Raw genomic sequence first — 20,974 nt, forward strand, 5'->3', positions numbered from 1 at the left:
ATAGGATGGAAAAAAAACATTTTTTCCTATAAAATGTAAATTCAGCCAATGTTGGTTTATAGTAATAACACATTCTTCAAATCAAGGCAAAAAGATTTCTGCTTATTACTTTTCTTTAATTCTTTAAAACCATGATATAATTGTTTTGTATTTTGGCACTCATTGCATCAGTTTAAGTTTTTTATTTTTATTGGAAAGGCAGATATACAGAGAGGAGGAGAGACAGAGAGGAAGAGCTTCTGTCCAATGGTTGACTCCCCAAGCAGCTGCAAACTGCTCCCCAAGTTGCAACTGACTCCCCAAGTTGCAATCTGCTTAACTGAAGATCTCCCTCTCAGTTCTGTTCTGTCCACTGTTTCAGATTCATACTGCTCTGCATGCCGTTTCAGTCATTCACTGGGATTTGGAAGGGACTAAATGGGAAAATCTGCGGCAATTTACTCATCTTCAACTGAACAAAATGCATATTTTTAATAGCTTAATTGGGTGAAGAGCTTACTAGAAAAATCCGTCTTTGCATACTTAATTGATCCCCCAAAGACTGTCATCACAGACAGCAAAAAGAAATTGTAACCTAAGGTTCCACAGATAAATTAAATACAAAACTCTCATTCTTGAGCCAATGGCTGTGTTTTCTAGCAGATTTTGGTTGGATTGTCTGTTTTCCTCCTCTTTTTTTCATATACTGTTATGTATTCCACGCGATTGAGTATGTAGATGTCATATGTATAGTTCAGAGCTATCATTATTCTCCTTCATCATCACCTTAAATCTGCTTAGTGAGGGAGCATATATTCTTGGGTCTGGGTCAAATCAAGCCACTTTATGTTATGGAAAATTCTCATGCAATTTCAATGACTTGGACGTAGATAATCTAAAAAATTTTATTTTAAGTAATCTTCCATTTTTCCTTGCCCTTCTTTTTTTCAGCTCTATCACCTCACTTTTCAGCTCAACTGCAGTTAAAAGAAAGCCAAGGGGAAGTTACTCAGATTATCTGAGCTTGGCTGGTGTGAAAATTGACTCTCTCAATGAGAAATTTTGTGAGTAATGTGAGAGATACCTCATTTGTGCCCTTTTTACATTTGTCTTGAGCTGTGCACAGCATTCTGGCACTAACCCCTGGGGTCCCATTGCTCTGGCAGGCTGCCTTCTACAGCCGCATTCTTCTTGGAGTGATCTTATGACTGATCATTTCAGGCTCAGCTGCAAAGCATACATGCCCATGGCTCTGAATGGGCCTCTCAATTTTCTGTTGCTTTTATTCCGGATTAAATGTCATTCCCTTGATAATCCTCACACCCTTCTCCCACTCCGCCCCCTCCATTCAGGGGATCCCCTCTTAGCCTAATTCTCTTCCAGAAACTCTACTCTCTAAATTCTACTATCATGGTCATCTCCCCCAATTTATTTTTTGGCCAGCATCAACAGCAGTGGCCTTCATAACATTCTCTTAGACACATATTAGGAATCAGTATTGAGGACCGGTTTAAATTAGTTTTGGGAAACTCTGTAGTTTGGAAGATTGCTTAGGCTTTGATTCCCTAGCTGGAGTATGAACGTCAGTAAAAAGAAAGAATTAAATGAAAGTGAATAGGTGGTTGTCCATAAATGTTTAGAGGCATGCACTAATTTGAAATTAAGAGTCACTGAGAAAAAGGTAAGAAGCTGATACAGCACTAATTTTAGGAATAAGAATTAGTTAGGTATCTCATAGAATAAAAAAAAAAAGCATAACACTATGGTGTTGAAAGTCACATTCCTAAAATATCTAATGATTAATTTTACCATTGAATCATAAAATAATTTTACATTATAGAAATAAAAAAAAGTGGGGGCAAGTTATATGCTGAGTTAAATCCCTGTCCTCTTGTTTTATTTTCTGCTTTGCACTTATGAAGCAAATATAGATGGATATAGAGAAAAGGCTTGGAAAAAAATATAAAGAATTATTTTGTGATAGAATTAACAAAAATAAAATGGAATTCTTATAATTAGGGATTGTTCGACAAGATAGTGATTTCAGCTTGTCAACAGGTTGTTTTGTTTATTGCTTTGTTTACTGTTCACCCTGTTTGCCTGGTATTGTGGTGGCATGCTCCACTCCAACTTTGCGACTGTGAAGATGTACCGCAGTCAGTATAAATATGTTCACTGTGATGTGAATTCTGTTTTTGTAATGAAAATTGAGTGAGATGGCATAGTCATTCTTCACTCAGGATGGTTCTCTAAAAGACATTTCCATTAATGAAAATGTCTTACTTTCACTCAGATTTCAAATGCTTTGGTGATTTGTATTATCATTAAACGAAGCACATTGTGGCTTGAAAATGAATGAATGCCTACTGGCACTCTATGCTTGTATTCCTCAGAGTTTATGATAATTAGGTTGCTTGTTTAATTGCTGTCCATTTATTTCCATTGGGACCTGGCAGCTAAAAAGCAGCTTTTAAGCCACGTGTGTTACATGCATAAAGTGTTTTACAAACTCATTGTGCTGTTGCAAATATCGGAAATTTCCTAAGATCAGTAAGGCAGTGTTGGAACAATGGTCCTTGGCTGTGCCATCTTAGCCAGCATGAATAAGCATCATATTATTATAGTAGTTTTTGCATAAGAGCTCTTGAAGTTTCCAGGTATCATTCATTTACAAACCAATATTTTTTGGGGATGTGGTTTTATTTCATTCTGTTTTATTTTTAATTTTATGATATGATTCCATATGTTCTGGAATTTCCCTTACCACTTCCCAAATTCTCTCCTCCCAAATGATTTCCCCCGCACTATTATAACAGTATAGTCTTTCATAAGCATTCATAAGTCTATCATTCTGTTGTTTAAGTGTGTCCTGACCTTGAGGGTTCAGGCAATGGCAGACAGTCCACTGTCCTATTGTCAAGATATATCCAACAGCTTCATTGGGAGTCCATCTTTGATTTGGAAGTAGAGATGCATACTGCATTGTATCTTAACATCTGGATATGATAGTCTCCATTACACAGAAAAACAATTTGGAAAGGTGTGAATAAAAATTTCATCCATCGGAAATAGAGATGTAATTTGTTAGAACAACTCTGGAAAACTTGTTATTATTATTAATTTTTTTATAAAACATAAGCATACATGTATCATATGATGCTGCAGTTAGTTTTGCGTGCCTTATAAATATGTTCATGGAGCACTGGAACTGGGACCGATGAAATGACTCAAAAGTTTATAAATTTATTTGGGTATATTCATACATTTGACTCTCATGAAAGTGAGAAAATAACAGAGGCACAGGAAGAGAAGGCTAGAGAAGAGAAATGGAAGAGCTACAGACTGTCTGAATTCATGAATGCATTGTTAAACAAAAATACCTCAAACCTGAAAAATATCAAAGCTAATGCTTCTGTCAGTAGTGCTAGGAATCCGGCTGGATATCATTTCTATTCCATCCAGAAGAGGCGTAGAAAGGGTCTTCTGAAACAAGGATGGTTACATTTACTTAGTCACCGTGTGAAGACTGTGTGTGTGAACTTTTTTTTTTTTAAAGATTTGTTTTCATTTGAAAGAGTTAACAGCGAAGAAAATGGAAAGATGGAGATGTTAAATCCAAGTGACCTAAGTGACTGGAGCTGAATCACTCTGAAGTCAGGAGCCTGGAGCTTCTTCTGCATCTCCTATTTGGATGGGATGGGGGAAGGGGGGACCTCACCTGCTGCTTTCCCCGACACACTATCAAGGTGCTGGATAGGAAGTAGAGTGGCTGGGATTCCATCCTGGGCTCATAGGATCCTGGCACTGCAGGCAAAAGCTTAACTTAACATGCCACAGCTTCAGCCCTATAACTCAATGCTTTCCTTAATTTGCATTGTAGTTAAATTTTTACTGTTTTACCAAATAAAGTGTGCAGAAATAAAAAAGTAAAAAGACTACAGCTGAGTAGAAATGGAGCAAGGGTTATAAATTAAAAAGTGAAAATGCAATCAACTTCACTCATTAATGCTACAGTCATATATAGTTAATCGTATATAGTTAGAGACAAGTATGATTTAAAACAAAATAACACAAAACTCTGCAGCACAGCTGACATACAGGTATTTCTTTTTAAATTTGTTTTCTGAGTCTTTTTTTTTAAAGCTCTCTCAGAAAGGAAAACATGGTATTCATCTTTTTGTGCCTTTGGTTTTCATGTTTCTGATAGCTAGTGATGTTGAGCTTTTTAAATAGAATATTAATTGTCACTTGCATTTCTTCTTTTGAGAACTGTCTGTTTAGATCCTTCAGCCATGTATTCACTTGCTTATGTAAACGCTACTGATTCCATGTATTTCATTTATAGTTTTAAGAACATTTTGATGCTTCCTACCCTCACCTCTCTTGAATCCACTCTCCCTTCATTTCCTCTTTTTTTATAATTTTTGCAATGGAATGCATTCAATTTACTTTATAATCATATGCTTAGGCCTCTACTGAATAAAGAATTCAGTGTGTACTAAATAGAAAAAGAGCAGAATGAAAAACGGTTCTAGATAAGAATGAAATCTTGAAATGCCAGTTTTACACACCTTTTTTGTTCCTTTTATACCCCAAAGGAGCATTTTTTGAAAGGATGGAATTCAAATGGCCATCAGACATGTGAAGAAGTACTCAGGATTGATCACAAGCCACTCTGGAAATGCAGTGCATTAGAATGGCTTCCATCCAAAAAACGAAAAATAACAAATGCTGGTGATAGTGTGAAGAATGAGGTAGCCTAACACCCTAATCCACTACGGGCAGGATTGTAAACAGTAGAAGACAATAGATTTCAAGGATCTTAAATATGACCAGAATGACCCAGATAATTCACTCTTGGGAATTTATCCCAAGAAATGAAATCCATTTGTGAGCTATATAGCTCTTTAATTTGGATTTAATTTTTGTGTGCCTATATTTATCAGTTGGTATCCTGCTATTTTATTTTAGTTTTTACTTATTTTTGTTCCTTGAAATATCTTAAGCTTTTTTTTCCTACTGACTTGAAAGCCATTCATCCTAGTGTTATTTTTGATAAAAATTCCTTTACCTTGAAGAGTCATATCAAGTTCATTTACCCCACTGTTGTCTCTAATGTTAGTCTTTCAGAGGAAAGGAAGTGTATTTTTTCTTCAGTTGGTAGCGGAACAGGAGACAGCTTAAAAAGAAAAAGAAATAGCATTTGAATTCTTTTAAATTTTCTGTGATATGTGAGCTTTGGTAAGCTCCAAAGAAGCATGTAAACCTAGATCTTTTATCATTTTTGATAGAAAGTGGATGGTTTTAGAAACGTTCTCTTAGGGAGGAGTGTGTGCTAATGTGTGCAAATGGGAAAGCACAGCTCATTTGCTTGTTCTGAACCTGCCTGTAGTCTTTATGGTTTCAGCTCCCTCCCTCCACGTGTAAGAAGAGCACATCAAATGAGGGTCTTTGGAGCTGGTTCAGATGGGAAGGGCAAAAGGAAGTGAGAGGGACCTTACTGTGGTTGCTATTTTCGCAGTCATGAGGCACCATGTTCTAGGGGTAACATGCACTGAATGTTACCGATTTCCTCCACCAATGAGAGACAATACACATTTTTGCTTAATATTGGTGCATATGTATCTTTACGGTAAGGCATTAAATGTGTTCTTCGTCATGGCTGATGGTCACAATGTTGAAAGCAACATCTGTTCTGTGGACCCTTCTGGAAAGTTTGCTACATTTCTTTTACACCTTTAGTTATTTTCTGTATTCCATGCATTAGCAAAACTTTTTATTCAGATATTTACTATGCCATATTCTCTGTGGAGTGGTTCTTAGCATGATTGACCTGCACTAAATAGAAAGCATACAACAGAAATATTTAAACAATCAATTTGTTATATTCTTTACCCAGGCTTGAGACATTCCAAGCATAACAGGGTATTTTAATATTTACAGTTGGTTTCAAAATATAGAGGAAAGCAAAAGCTATTATTTCTTTCTCGGGAAAATATGACTGTGTCAATGATCAGATGATGTTAAAAACTCCTCCTTTGTCATCAGTAATGTCTAATGTTGGCATAAGTCCGTTAGAATTAGGGGGTGATTTTGATGAAGCAAGTCTGAGAAAGACTTACTGCTGAGTCCTAAGCATTGTGCTTGCAATGATTCCTCATTCTGTATCATTATGTACAATACAAGTTGTTGTACTACATTTAATCCATTGTCTAAAGGAATTGGAAACAGTAACAAGATATTGAAAACTAATTATTTTTTTGCTAAGTAATAAATGAAGTTGTTCTTTACTGTTGACATAAAAATTCAATGCATATTTTAATATGTGAGCACTTCCATTGTACACATTTAAAATATTTTTATTAACATGAGTAACTGACAGTTGTTATAATACCCTGTGATTCTGGCTAAATAAAGAATTCATTAAAGTTACAAGAGTGACTGGAGAAATAGAGAAACAAATATATGTTTTTGAAGAATAATTTTGCTCTTGTTATACACAGTGAAGACAATTCCTTTTACCCAATCTTGGATCAATGAGTTTTACTTTCTATGAATCATGAATTTTGCTCATTTTCTATGTTTCTCAAGAGATACAGTGAACAGAATGAATATTAACTTTGAGTCAGAAACACATATATTTATGTCTTGATTTGGAAATTGCCTGACCATGTAATTCCAGACAACTGACATGAGCAGTTTGAAATACAAAAAAAAAAAAAAATCTATTTTGCCAATTTTCCTAATTTACAAGAAGAAAGTAGCTAATTAAGTTATAATGTTCACTTTATGGAAGTAATTTTGTTCACAGTGTGTTACATTACTCTTAATATAGCACTTCATTAACCATTTTTTCCCTTCCTGGTTCAATGCTTTCATATAAGATACACAACAAATTAAAGATGATGAATCCTCACTTTAAATACAAGACAGTAAAGTAGGAATTTTCTGAGAAAACCGTGTGTGAGAACTGTAGAATCTTGAAAGATACATTATGTTGATACTCATACTTGGAATGAACTGACAGTGTTGTGAACCTAGGATAATGTTGGGACCATAGAACAGGGATTCTCAAATGTAATTGGTAATAAGTATAGTAAGTTGCAAATGCTATAGATTCATTCAAAATACTTTTTACCATAACTTCTCAAATATTGTATATTTATAATGTCTATAGCCATATATATATGATATATATATGTGCTTCATATTTGTAAATTTTAGGAGATATTTTTTGAAGTTATTATGCATGAATTCTTTTTAAGTGAAAAAGAAACTCACATCTAATGAGCATTTAATTTAAGGATGCCTTATGTATTCCCCCATTTAATTATGTAACAGCTCAGTGGGATAGACATATTTTATCACCTGCTTTTGAAGCAAGGAACTGCTTTCTCTTAGAGGTAAAGGATAGCCATATAAAGAATCTTCAAAGAATTCATGGAAAATGTGTATTATAAATACTCTGGTATAAAAATTTATTCCCCAAAGTAAACTTATTTTTTCATCCTATTTTCTACCAATCTTATAAATTCCCCTCATGTTACATAGTATATTCCTGGGAATTTTTTGGTCTCATTGGCATCAAAAAAGGTTATGTTATGTTGCTTACTATATAAGTAAATTATATCATGGTATAATTGAACTCATACCAAAGTGGGCGCACTGAATCATATACTGGCTTAATTATTGTCAGTGGAAGTAGGAGCAACTTACACATACTAAATCCTTGGAAAAAAGTTCAGCGTCTTATTGTCCAGATAAGTTCAGTGGCCTCTTGGGGAGACCTTCTATGGTCTGAAGATAGGTCTAACAGAGTAAAGATCCGGTCAGTTAAAAGCCCCAACAAGGCCTCAGTATCAATATACAACATTATGGAATTAATTGACATAGTAATGGGTAGACAATATGTTAAAAATAATGCAAGTTCCATTCTTCGAAACATCTGGGTTGAGACAGTATCAATGACAGGTTCAAAAAATAACCAACAATCAAACAAAAAATTACAGGTTAAATCAAGGCAAACATGTGGTATCTAATCTTTTGGGATTCACTCATTTCCCTTAGCATTATAGTTTCCAGTTGTGCCCATTTAGCCACAAAGAACTGCATTTTGTTTTTTTTAATAGCTGAGTAGTATTCCATGGAGTAGATGAACCAAAGCTTTCTTATCCAATCTTCTGCTGATGGGCATTTCGGTTGCTTCCATGTTTTTGCAATTACTGATTGTGCTGCAATGAACATAGGGATGCATGTTGGTTTGTCGTAAAACAGGTGTTTTGGATATATTCCTAGGAGTGCTATTGCTGGGTCATATGGTATGCAGATTTTGAGTTGTTTGAGTGTTCTCCAGACTGATTTCCATAAAGGCTGTACCAATTTGCAGCTCCACCAGCAGTGGAGTAGGGTTCCCTTTTCCCCGCATCCTCGCCAGCAAGCGTCGTTGGTGTTCTTGTTTATGTGGGCCAATCTTACTGGTGTTAGGTGGTACCTCATCGATGTTTTAATTTGGATTTCCCTTATTGCTAGGGAGCTGGAACATTTTTTCATATGTTTGTTTGCCATTTGGACTTGTTCCTTTGTGAAATGTTTGCCCATTTCCCGTGCCCATTTCTTGAGTGGTTTGTTTGTTTTGGTTTTTTGGTTGTTTTGAAGTTCTTTGTATATCCTGGAAATTAGCCCCCTATCGCCTATATCGTGTGCAAAGATCTTCTCCCACTCTGTGGGTTGCTTTTTTACTTTGTTGATTGTTTCCCTTGCTGTACAGAAGCTTCTTAGTTTGATGAGGTCCCATTTGTTTATTCTGTTCTCAACTGCTATTGCTTTTGGTGTCCTTCTTAGAAAGTCGGAACCTACTCCTAGGTCTTGCAGGGTATTTCCTACATTTTCCTGCAAGAGTTTGAAGGTTTCTGGATGTAGGTTTAGGTCTTTTATCCATGTAGATTGGATCTTAGTGTATGGTGATAGATGTGGGTCTATCTTTTTGTTTCTACAGGCTATCAGCCAGTTGTCCCAACAACATTTACTAAAGAGGCCTTCCCACTTGCTTGAGTTGTCATTGGTCTTTTTGTCAAAGATTAATTGGCTGTATTTGTGTGGGTTCCCTTTTGGTGCTTCTATTCTATTCCATTGATCTTCCTTTCTGTCTTTGTGCCAGTACCAGGCTGTTTTGATAACCACTGCTCTATAGTATGTCCAGAGGTCCGGGATTGTGATTCCCCCTGCTAACTTCTTATTTTTCAGGATGGTTCTAGCTATTCGTGGTTTTTTGTGTTTCCAGATGAACTCTTGAATCATTGTATCCAGTTCCGTGAAGAATGTTTTGGGCAATTTGATTGGAATTGCGTTGAAAATGTATATTGCTTGTGGTAGTATAGACATTTTAATGATATTGATTTTGCCTATCCAGGAGCACGGGATGTTATTCCATCTTTTGAGGTTTTGTTCAATTTCCTTTTTAAATAGTTTGTAGTTTTCTTCGAATAGGTCTCCTACGCTTTTGGTTAAATTTATTCCCAAATACTTCATACTTCTCTCTGCTATTTTGAATGGTATCCTGTTGGTTAGATCTTCTTCCATCTTGGTGTTATTTGCGTACACTATGGCTGTTGATTTTCGTTCATTAATTTTGTACCCCGCCACTCTGCCAAACTCTCGTATAAGTTCTAGCAGTTTCTGTATTGAGTCTCCTGGTTTTTCTATGTACAGGATTATGTCATCTGCATATAGTGAAAGCTTGACTTCTTCGTTTCCTATACGTATGCCTTTGATTTCTTTTTCTTGTCTTATGGCCTCTGCAAGTACCTCTAGGACTATGTTGAATAGCAGTGGTGATAGCGGGCACCCTTGTCTTGTTCCAGATCGCAGTGGGAAGGGTTCTAGCTTTTCTCCATTCAGTATGATACTGGCATTGGGTTTTTCATAAATTGCTTTGATTATGTTGTGGATTTTCCCATCTATGCCTACTTTGGCTAGAGTTTTTAGCATGAAGAGGTGTTGGATTTTGTCGAAAGCTTTTTCTGCATCTATTGAAACTATTATGTGGTTCTTGTTTTGCAGTTTTTGGATGTGGTTTATAACATTTATGGATTTCCGAATGTTGAACCATCCCTGCATTCCAGGGATGAATCCTACTTGATCCGGATGAATGATCTGTCTGATGATTTTTTGAATTCTATTGGCTAGGATTTTGTTGAGAATTTTAGCATCAATGTTCATCAGAGAAATAGGTCTGTAGTTTTCCTTCTCTGATGGTTCTCTGTCCGGTTTTGGGATTAAGGTGATGTTAGCTTCATAGAATGAGTTTGGGAGGGTTGCTTCCTCCTCTATTGTTTTGAAGAGCTTGTAGAGGATTGGGGTTAGTTCTGTTCGGAATGTTTTGTAGAATTCTGTAGTGAAGCCGTCTGGGCCTGGGCTTTTTTTCGTTGGGAGATCTTTGATGACTGTTTCAATCTCTACCTCGGTTATGGGTTTATTTAATTCTGCAGTTGCCTCCGGACTGAGTTTTGGTAAGTGGTGGGAGTCCAAGAACTTTTCTATTTCTTGGTGGTCCTCAAATTTGTGGGAGTACAGTTCTTTGTAGTAATTTCTAATTATTTTCTTAATGATTGCAGTGTCTGTTGTTATGTTGCCTTTTTCATCTTTAATGCTATTGATTCTCACTTTCTCTTGTTTTTTTTTGGTCAATCGGGCCAGTGGAGTGTCTATTTTGTTTATTTTCTCAAAAAACCAACTTTTTGATTTGTTGATTTTATGTATAGTTTTTTTGATTTCTATTTGGTTTATCTCCTCCCTTGTTTTGATGATTTCTTGTTTCCTATTGTGTGTGGGACTCTTCTGCTGCTGTTTTTCCAGATCCTGGAGGTGTGAGGTTAGTTCCTGTATTTGGCGTCTTTCTTGGGCCTTGACATGGGCTCCGATTGCGATGAATCTACCTCGTAGCACTGCTTTGGCGGTGTCCCACAAGTTTTGGAATGTTGTATCAGAGTTTTCATTGGTTTCCATAAATTTTTTGATCTCATCTTTAATTTCTTCTCTGACCCATTGTTCGTTTAATAGCATATTGTTCAATTTCCAAGAGTGCCTATACTTCCTGGGGAGTTTTGAGTTGTTGATTTCCAGTTTCATCCCATGGTGGTCTGAGAGGGTACATGGTATGATACTAATGTTTTGGAAGTTGTTTAGATTCGCTTTATGTCCTATCATGTGGTCGATTCTGGAGAAGGTGCCATGCACCGCTGAGAAGAAGGTATAGTCTGTGGCCTTAGGATAAAAAGTTCTATATATGTCTACTAAGTCCAGTTGTTCTATTGTTTGTGTGAGCTCTGTTGTTTCTTTGTTGAGTTTTTGTTTCGTAGACCGGTCCATTGTTGTTAGAGGTGTGTTGAGATCGCCTACAAGAATTGTGCGGGTGTCTATGTCTTCCCTTAAGTCTGTAAGTAATTGCTTTACGTAAGTAGGTGCATTAAGATTCGGTGCATAAACATTAATGATGGTGATTGCTTCTTGATGGATCATTCCTTTCACCAGTATAAAATGGCCTTCCCTGTCTCTTTTGATGTTAGTTAGAATGAAATCTATCTCGTCTGAAATTAGGATAGCTACCCCAGCTTTTTTTTCTCGTCTATTGGCGTGAAATATCTTTTTCCATCCCTTCACTTTCAGTTTCTTTGCATCCTTTCTGGTTAGATGCGTTTCTTGTAGGCAACAGATGGTTGGGTCTTGTTTGATGATCCATTCTATTAATCTCTGTCTTTTGATTGGTGAATTTAGACCATTTGTGTTGAGAGTTAAAATTGAGAGGTTGCAATTTTGCCCTGCCATGTGATTGTGTTGTGTGTGTGTTGTTGCCTATGTAATTGTCTTGTTGGTGCGGCCTTTAGTTTGGAGACCTTCTTATTTGCCAACTTTGTTTGTGATTTGCCTCCTTTTTGTCCGGGACTAGCGCATTTCTAAGGAGACTTTGCAGAGCTGGTTTTGTGTAGACATATTCTTCTAGTTTTTCTTTGCTATTGAAGTATCTGATTTCGTTCTCATATACAAATGAGATCTTTGCTGGGTAGATTATTTTTGGTTGACAGTTGTTTTGTTTCAGGACTTGGAAGATCTTTGTCCATTCTCTCCTTGCTTGTAGGGTCTCTTCGGAGAAGTCAGCAGTGATTCTGATGGGTTTTCCCCTGTATGTGATCTTTTCTCTACTTCGTACTTGTCTCAGGATTCCTTCTTTGTCTTCATTGGAGTAGAACTTGAGCACCGTGTGTCTGGGTGAAGATCTCTTTGGATCATGTCTGTTGGGAGTTCTCTGTCCATCCTGTATGCGGGGTGGGTTCGTGTTCCAAGTGTTTTGGAAGTTTTCCTGTATAATTTCATCGAGCACTGCTTGCATCCCAGATTCTCTTTCTACTCCCTCGGGGAGGCCGATGATCCGAATATTCAATTTTCTAAGGTAATCCTTCATCTCTTGCATCATTTTATTAGTTTTGCTGAGGTTTGTCTCCAGCTGTTTAATTCGCTGGGCACTTTCATTTTGTGTGTCTTCTGTTTCAGAGATCCTTTCCTCTGCCGCATTTATTCTGTTGATGAGGCTTTCAATCTTATTATCTTGGGCATCCAGTTTGGTTTTGATTTGTTGTATTTCGGTGATTATGCGGTTCTGGAGGTCTTCCAGCTTTATGTCCACGTCTCTGAGAGATTTTAGCATTATTTTCATCAATTCCTTTGTTGGTAACACTTCCATGTCTTCATCTCGTATCGTCGATATTGATAATGGCTTTTGGCCCTTGTTTGGTGGGGTGCTGGCTCTTTCATCTGGAGCACAACTCTTTCTGGTGGTTTTTCCCATTGCGTTGGTGTATTCTGGTGAGGCAAATGGGCCCGTGTGTTGAGGGGCTGTCAGGTGCTTTCCTGTAGAGATTGGAGCCTGTAGGCGTGGTGTTGCCGGGCGTGGTAATTTTCAAGGCACCGTTGGTGCGTTCTCAGGGCCCGGGGCTGTAGAGCACCACCTTGGGGGCCCAGTGGATTCCAGGCACACTCTGGGCACCTCTTCTACAGGTGTGACACCCCAGGGCGTGGCGGGATGGAGGCGCTCTCTGGGTGTGCTCCCTTCACGGGAATCCGCAGGGCGTAGAAGGTTTTATGTGCTTTCTCCCTGCGTTCTCCGTGTCAGGGACTGCAGGGTTTTTCAGAGCCCACCTGGTGCGTCTCCCACACACGGGACTGTGGGTGAGGCACTTTCCAGGCGTGGCTCTTATGCAGTGAATCCACCACTCGTGGTGTGTGGGTGTTCAGAGCCCCTGCTCCCGTGTGGCTCCCCCACACAGGCCCTTAGCGGAGGAGTGGCCCAGGCGCCCTGTTATAATGACTTCACGGCGGCAGGTTCGCACCGTGTCAGTTTGGTGCAGGAGTTCTCCTGATCACCTGACACCTGCGCTACGGAGGTGCTGCTGCTGTAGGCGGGGCGCCCAGCCCGCTCGGTGCGGCGTTCAGAGTCCTGGTGGTTTCAAGCACTCACCAGGCAGGATGTGGGGGACTCCAGACCCTCGCCAGCTACCTCTGCGCACCGAGCCGCACTGGTCCCCTCAGCGCAAGAACATCCGATGCGCCTTCCCGGGGCCCCCTCAGCCACCAACACAACACCACTGTACGTAGTTCCACACAGACCCAACAGTTTCGGCCGTCTGCTCCGCGTTCTGAGGCTGTAGCCTCAGCAGGGGGCAAGAAATGCGGAGGCTGCCACGTCAACCCCCAGCTCACCAAACGTCCGGCCGCTGCAGTCTGCCTCCACCGCTGCCGAAGGCCTCCCGCCGGTGACGATCCCCCTGATCTCCCCGCCTCCGAGCTGGCCGCGTCTCCCGTCAGGCCGTTTTCAAGAGTGACTCAGCAGGTCTGGAGTGGGATGTCGGTTTCTCTGCCTTTGCCCTGCTCCGTTCTCGTTGTTCTTCCGAGTTGTGTGGATCTTTTTGGCTCCACACTGTCCCAGGGAGCTTCACGGACCTCTCCCTGCGGTTCCCTGCTGTTCCTCTTTGCTGCTTCTGTAGCGTTCTATCCCTCTCTCACTAGCTGCTCCCTCACAGCCTTCCTCCTACGTCGGCCATCTTCTTGAAACCCCAACAATGAGTTTTTGTTGCAGAGTTTTGCAGGTGCTGTGATGAATACTGTCCAGATATCCATCCAGTAGTTGTATAACAAATTTCACAGCAGAATCAGTTCAATATATTTCAGTAGGAGCTCCTGGCCCTTTGCTGACGTTAAGCACCATTATAATGATTTGTAAGAAAAGTTCTATTGTGTTCTGCAACATTAAGCAATGTCTTGGCCGTTGAAAATCATAGCCTCCGTTTGTTGCTTAATATTCTCTTAAAATTTGCATGTGACTTAAATTCTACCTTCGCTTCTTCCGTGTGGCTATTCGATGATCGTTTGAGGGAAAAATATTTCAGGAATCTGATATTTTCTTGTTGAAATTACTTATTCATAATGTGACAAAAAGTTATCAGTCTTTGTGATTTTCCAGCATTTTTTTGCATAGCACACATTTCCATTCATGTTCAAGAAGACTGCGTGATTTCTAATTAGCCTTACTTGCTTTTATTAGATATAAGTACAGATGTGGTGTCTTAACTAAGGAAATTGACTTGATGTGCAGCCTGAGAGTATTTAAAATACTGTTGCAGCAGCAGTAGTAGGAATGAAAGGCAGGAGTGTAAGAGAAGGGTGGTACAACAGGAGAGCTTATGTTTTGCTTGATGGTTCAGGGAGACTTAACCAGGAGGGGACCAGTTACCCGAGAAAGCCAATTTTCCCTGTTTTTAAATGTTGCCCCACAGTTTCCATAAACCTCAACAGTGCTAAAAGGCAATTGTAAATTAAATACATCCTCACTAGTGACGACTATATTAAAAGGTCGTGTCTTGAACCACTTTCTCTGTTTCCCCCTTTACCCCCTACTCATCTGCATAAAGAGATGCAGTAGGCGTGTACTGAGAGACTACCACTCTATTGCTAAGAGCTGTGTTCACTTAGTATAACACACACAGTGGCACAGATGCTCTGAGTACTGAGGTTACCTGTGTGTCTACTGCCGAAAAAAGATAATTGTTATCCTACCAGAAAACTGTCCCACTTAGTGCAGAAATATTTCATTGAGATAAAGCTATGCTGCACAAGAATATTTCTAAATAAACAGAAGCTGCATAGTTTTATCAATTAAAGAATTAATGAATAACCCATTTAACTTACTTATTTACTTTCAAAAAGAATCATGTTAGAAAAGTCAGCTGAAAAGTTGTTTAATTCATAGATATCTTGGTAAGTGTCTATTAGATACAGCAACCCTTACATTTTGAGTTTTCTTTCCTATGAGTGCTTGATGTCATTAACACAAATGCCAAGTACAACAAGAATTATGTTGGTCTAACCCCATGCTTGGTCACAGAATATACCTGAGGCATGTTCCTTGCCTGTATGTGAAAGACAATAATGAAAGGTATTATAAATTGTGAAGCCATTTGATAAAGCACTTGCTGTTGGTATCCCGAAAATACAACAGGTGAAGCAGCTGTTGTAAGAAGTCAGGAAAAAATAGATTTTCATATCATCATTTATACTCAAATAATGGAGAATTTATTTAGTTTTTGAAAGTTATTATTTTTTAAATGCAATTTTATGAATTATTTTTATTCTATTTTTGACAAGGAAGAATCCACAGAAAAATGAGCATAGAAAGATCTTCCATCCTTTGTTTTACTTTCCAAACATCTTCAATAGCTGGGCTCCTGCCTCCCGTGTTGCCCATTAGTGGTAAGCTTGAATTAGAGATGGTGGCAGATTTTCCATTACTCTAAGGAAAGAACAACCATTAGCACATCATATTTAGTACTGAGAATCTTCTGGCTATCTTCAAACAAAAGAGTATTAAAAATTCAGAGCAACAAAACTTTTCCTTGCAGAAACAAATCTGTACTCTAAGGAACCATCACGGATATCAGCAGCAGGAACAATAGCAGCCACTGACCGCCACCACCAGTACCTGCCAGTGGGTAACCAGCCAGCAACCAGAAGGAAGTTTTGATCAGTGACCTGAAGAATTGTAGGAAACAAGGAGAAAAAAAAATATCTCTTTATGAGGCATTATTTCTGAAAACACTGAAGGAAACGAGGAATCTGGGAGAGATGGGAACACATGAGCTGTCTTCATTCATAAGGATAAAGGCTTTGGCTTCACCCCCTTGTAAACAAGAACTCTAGCAGAGATTGCCAAAGTGGGCTGGACAATATGGTGTTACTTGGGAACCAGCTGCACATTCACATTGCCTGCCTTTACATGCTTTACAGTCTGAAGCGTCCTTAGTCTGTGCCTAGTGAACTGCTAGAAGAAATATTTTCTGTTTAGGGCCAGATGGAGAAGCGCGTCATTGTAGATGATTGAGGACAGTCAACAAAAGAAGGCATTGCTGAGTTCTTAGGGAAGCTAGCTGGTTGGGAAGCTCTGGACAGATGCTGTGAAGGTTGTAAACTACTTTTCTTTGGCCTATGAATCAGGTGAAGAAGTTACTGAGATGCTGGTCAAAAAGAAGAAGCAGTTTCACAGTCAGTAAAGCCACCCAGATTGGCATGGCAGAACCAAGTGGACTACAAAGCAAGGTTGGTCCAGTATCGATGGAGATGCACGCTGCTCTCCTTGGGAACCAGGTCATGCTAATCAGGCAGAATTGAATGAGGTTCTACGAATTTCAGATAATGGAAGAATTGTACAGCCAAGAAGCTCAATAAGTAATAGCAACTCAGGCAGGAAGAAGGGACAGGTGCCTTGAGAAAGACATATAGTGGCAGTAGGAAGAAGTGATGGAGCAACCCCCATAAGGATTCATGGAAACCTTTCCTGATGTGACAGAGCAGGAGATATTCATGGACCAGATGGATGTTAGAGGTGCTATGTACATAAACAACACATGTGTCATGCCCCCCATCCTGTGCCAGCTGGCACCACAGCAGCTCTAAGACCTGTAACTGTGATGCCAAATGGAACTTTAGGATTGACCTCAGCAATGGATGGATGCTTTGGACTGTCTATTTCACTGGAAAGAATGTGGGAAAGCATTTCTACACATAACTGTATAGCTCCTGGAGGTAAATTGGCTCCAAAAATCTTCGCTGCTAATGAAGTTACCATGTCTAGCTTCTCAGAAACATTTGAAAAGGGACCCTTTTTGGAATTATCACAATTATACACCCAGCTGCCTATTTAATTTGGGAGAGTATGGTGGAGTCAAAGGGCTAGAAAGGGATGATATTTTAGCACATCAGTGTTGTGTGGTACATTGGTGAAATCTCGCTTGGAGAATGGGGAAATTGATGCAGTTAGAACCTCATTAGTGTTGATTTTCTGTTTTTTGTCCATCCATCTTGTTTCTCATTTCTACATTGCTTCTTCCTGCCAAAGACTCTGCAATATATACGACAAAGACCAAACTCATCCCAATTTTCTTAGGATCATTTTTATAATACCATGTTTATGTTTGGGCAAATTTCCACTGAGGGCACAGAGAGCACACGTATGATTCCATTTTCCCTTTTATGTTTCCCCATCATGTCCTAAGGAAGATCTTTTCTCTTAGATGTTTTCATAATGTTATGTGGCCTAAATCTTTCTTTTGGATACAGACTACCCAAGGAGTGACCTTTTGGATCTGTTCCAACTTTTTGTGATAGGCTGATTGCAACCCTGGGGTTAGGACTGCTTTATGTCGAGAGTCTGACAACCTCTCTTAGCATTGGCCCGATTAGTTAATTGCATTGTGCATGCTTTAGTGGTTTATCCTGAATTATTTGCCCCCGATATCTTTAAAAAAAGAAGTGGAGTAGTCGTGTAGTGTAGCATCAATGTTGTAAAAGGCTTAAAATGCATTTGAATATAAGAGCTCTGATATCCTATGAGGGCATTTCAAGCAGTGTCTTAACCAATGTGCCAGCCACTTACTCACCAAATAATGGAGAATTTAAACCCATACTTTAGTTGTTGTGTTTTAATGTGCCAATATGTGTCTGCTATCCTGATCAACTCTGAAAATGGACAAGGATAATTGCACTTGCTACTGTTCATGGGGATTAAATTGATTTATTGCTTTTATCTTAACAGTCTCGAGGGCCTGATATTATCACATCTAGATTCAAACAATACTACATCATATGAAGTTATCAAACAGGACTAAAGCCACTGCTATAATGAAAATAATTGTTGATAAGTAAGTCATGTTCTGCCCTTTGTAACTTGCGCTGCTTTTTCACAGCACATATAAATTTCATTTTGATGTGAGACCATTTACAATATAAATATTAATAATGTTATTTTGATTTTCCTCAACTTTTCATAACATTATTATGTAATTAACCTCTAAATGAAATAAATACTCTTGAACCCCTTTAAAGGGCTTTGTATTTCATATTTAGAAATTATTCAGAAGTTACATTTACTGCATTGTTATGGGTATTACCTCTGTGCCTTTTATAGCTTCAAATGACAAGATAAGCAACCAGTGAAATTGTGACCTGTGTCCATAATATTCCTGATGAAACCATCTCAATTTGGAAATTAGTGAGTAATAAGTAGCAGCTTCAGTAGAACACACACAAAAGTAAAAACAAGCAGAAATACTGAGAGATTACTAGATGAACTAAGGTAAAGATTTGCCATAAACCTTAAGAGTAGCTAATTAAGAATAGAATCATGAGGTAGGAGATGATTTTAGTTGTATGAACACATTGTGTCTTTCAGTGTTTGTGCTGCTGAAGTGAGTATAACATTTTGTATTTCAAAAAGTCAGAATAAAGATGTAAGACACATTACACATAGGATTAGCCCTAGAGAAGACTGGTAACATTAGGAGCTTTACATGTGTTCTTTATCCCTCTTGGGTATTTTTAAGTAAATCTGAATTATCCCATATCCACCTGGACTTGTTTATCAAAATCTTCCATGCTTGTTGGAAACCGCAGGTGTCAGTGTATCCTTATTCATTCATGAAGGTGTCTAGAAATAGAGTTTTTGTCTGAAAGATTCTTCAGAGGACGAATGAGATGTACTGTGTTAAATCCTGCCTTCTGAAGTTCATGCCTTTTTTGAAGTTCAAAGAAATAGGCATAGTGTATTATCAGATAAGTGGTTTATACTAATAGCACTAATTATACATTTTTAGTGTATCTTTATACATATATCTTGCCTTAAAGATTTTGTGAAGTAGCAGATACTATAAGGTTTAAAAATGTGGAAAAAAGGGTTCGTTATTTTTTAAGTACTCACATATTATAGGGATTCTCCCTTGTTCTTCCCCCTTCTTGGAATTCCAGAAAAATCCACAAAGCTCATCAAACTGCATGTAAATATCTGCAACATAAAGGGTGTTTCTAGATTGCAGATGCTGTTCTTCAAAACAGGTTACTAAGATGTGATTTTAGTGTTGACTAATTAACCCTCCTTTTGAGCCTAATTGCATCATTCCCAAAATTCCTATGTTGTATGTGTTGTTAGAAACTTTGTGTGATCACTGAGTCATGAAGATATGTCAGAATAAAGCAAGCCAATTAAAACTGAATTTGTTGGTGTTTTGATTGTGAATGTCCCATCGTTTGGTACTGTGAAAACTGAATGTTTGTTCTTTAAGACAGGCAGTCTGTAGTCTTTTAGTATAGGTACGACAACATCCTTTGACCAATGGGTTGATGGATCATGGGGGAATAATCAGGATTTCTTCAAGTACAAACTCACTGTAATGCCATGTCATTTGCCAACTAACATGAAGTGCCCCTCCCTCACTGTTAGCCAAAGAAGCAGTAACTCTAGAAAAACCTTATGAATAATTAAGTTTCCTGCAGATTGAGGAAATGGTTATGAATTCCTCTTGCATGCCTATGTAAGTGCTAAGGTCAGTACATGCTGGCTGGGCAAGACTGCTGATGACAACTAAACTTCTGCTCTGGAAATGGAGATTCGGGTGTCAGCAGTGTGCTTTACCCTTGAGCTTCACATGGACCCACAGAGGGAAGCCAGACATAGGCTATCCTGAAATGGACCCCAGCCAGAAGTCATGTAGTAGATCACGGTTGCTGGTGCATTAATCATCACAGGAAAGTCATATGAGCAAATTGCTGCAAGAGAGGTTCGGGGAAGATGTGGAAGCATCAACCAGCAAAGCCATGATCCAAGTCAGAGAGTTGTGGCTGAGTAACCCATCCAAGAGTGTTGCATACCTGCATTAGGACATAGAAATGTATCAGGTACCAGTATTAGGGCCCGGCGCAGTGGCGCAAGTGGTTAAGATCCTCGCCTTGCACGCCCGGGATCCCATATGGGCGCCGGTTCTAATCCCGGCGGCCCTGCTTCCCTTCCAGCTCCCTGCCTGTGGCCCGGGAAAGCAGTCGAGGACGGCCCAAAGCTTTGGGACCCTGCACCCGCGTGGGAGACCCGGAAGAGGCTCCTGGCTTCTGATTGGCATAGCATCGGCCATTGCGCTCACTTGGGGAGTGAATCATCGGATGGAAGATCTTCCTCTCTGTCTTTCCTCTCTGTATATCTGCCTTTCCAATAAAAAAATAATAAAAATCAATCTTTTAAAAAAAGAGAAAAAAAATTAAAAAAAAAAAAGAAATGTATCAGGTACCAATATTAGTTTGTATCTATGCAGCCTTCTTTTTACTTCTTTGTCTCCTTACTCCAACTAGGAGATCAAGAGATCTTGTTGTAATTGGAAGGAATGGATTGGAGGAACTGGAAGCAGCAAGAATGGAGGAATTTGCTGTTTTTATGGAATTGCTGAGACTATCTCAGGCCCTCAAGGGAGAGAGGGGAGAAAGTTTCAACAGGATGAGTCATTACTTTAAACTAGAGATCTATGAAATGTCAGGAAGCGTAGGAGAGGAAGAAATATAATACAGATTGTTTGAAAACCTTGGTAAGAATCTGTTTGCTTTCTGCTCACCATATACCAGGCAGAATCTTTGC

Source organism: Ochotona curzoniae, unplaced genomic scaffold, assembly GCF_017591425.1.
Source record: "Ochotona curzoniae isolate NIBS_2020 unplaced genomic scaffold, NIBS_Ocur_1.0 contig_2210, whole genome shotgun sequence".
NCBI classification, from domain to species: domain Eukaryota; kingdom Metazoa; phylum Chordata; class Mammalia; order Lagomorpha; family Ochotonidae; genus Ochotona; species Ochotona curzoniae.